Here is a 271-nt window from a genome sequence, read left to right as displayed (position 1 = left end):
ATTCAATGAATATCTGATGTAAACTGATCTTCGATCTCAACAATGTAAAAGGAATGCGGATTCCGGGCCCAAAATCGGTCGCAGGAAACGCCTGTTCCGACCCATTGAACTTGTGGTTCGCCTAATTCCAAAAGTGGCACAGAATTCTTCAAAGGTCGTTCGAAACTGTGGCCCTCCTTCAGTCTTGATAAAAGATGGGAAGCCAAAGTCCAGAAACCAAGAGAGGGGTCGTTCACAAGCCGCTGACGATGAAGTTTGTCTCATCCTGGCT

At 46.5% G+C, this 271-nt stretch overlaps 1 protein-coding gene across 1 annotated transcript in view; it reads left to right on the top strand.

Moving 5' to 3' along the window:
* The window catches only part of LOC131892728 (uncharacterized), a gene marked incomplete in the record, with an annotated part of 2,786 nt that overhangs the window by 1,977 nt on the left and 538 nt on the right, over positions 1-271 (top strand).

Source organism: Tigriopus californicus, chromosome 2 (genome assembly GCF_007210705.1).
Source record: "Tigriopus californicus strain San Diego chromosome 2, Tcal_SD_v2.1, whole genome shotgun sequence".
NCBI lineage: Eukaryota > Metazoa > Arthropoda > Copepoda > Harpacticoida > Harpacticidae > Tigriopus > Tigriopus californicus.
The sequence above is the reverse complement of the archived record's forward strand: the minus strand, read 5'-3'. Positions and strand labels throughout refer to the sequence as shown.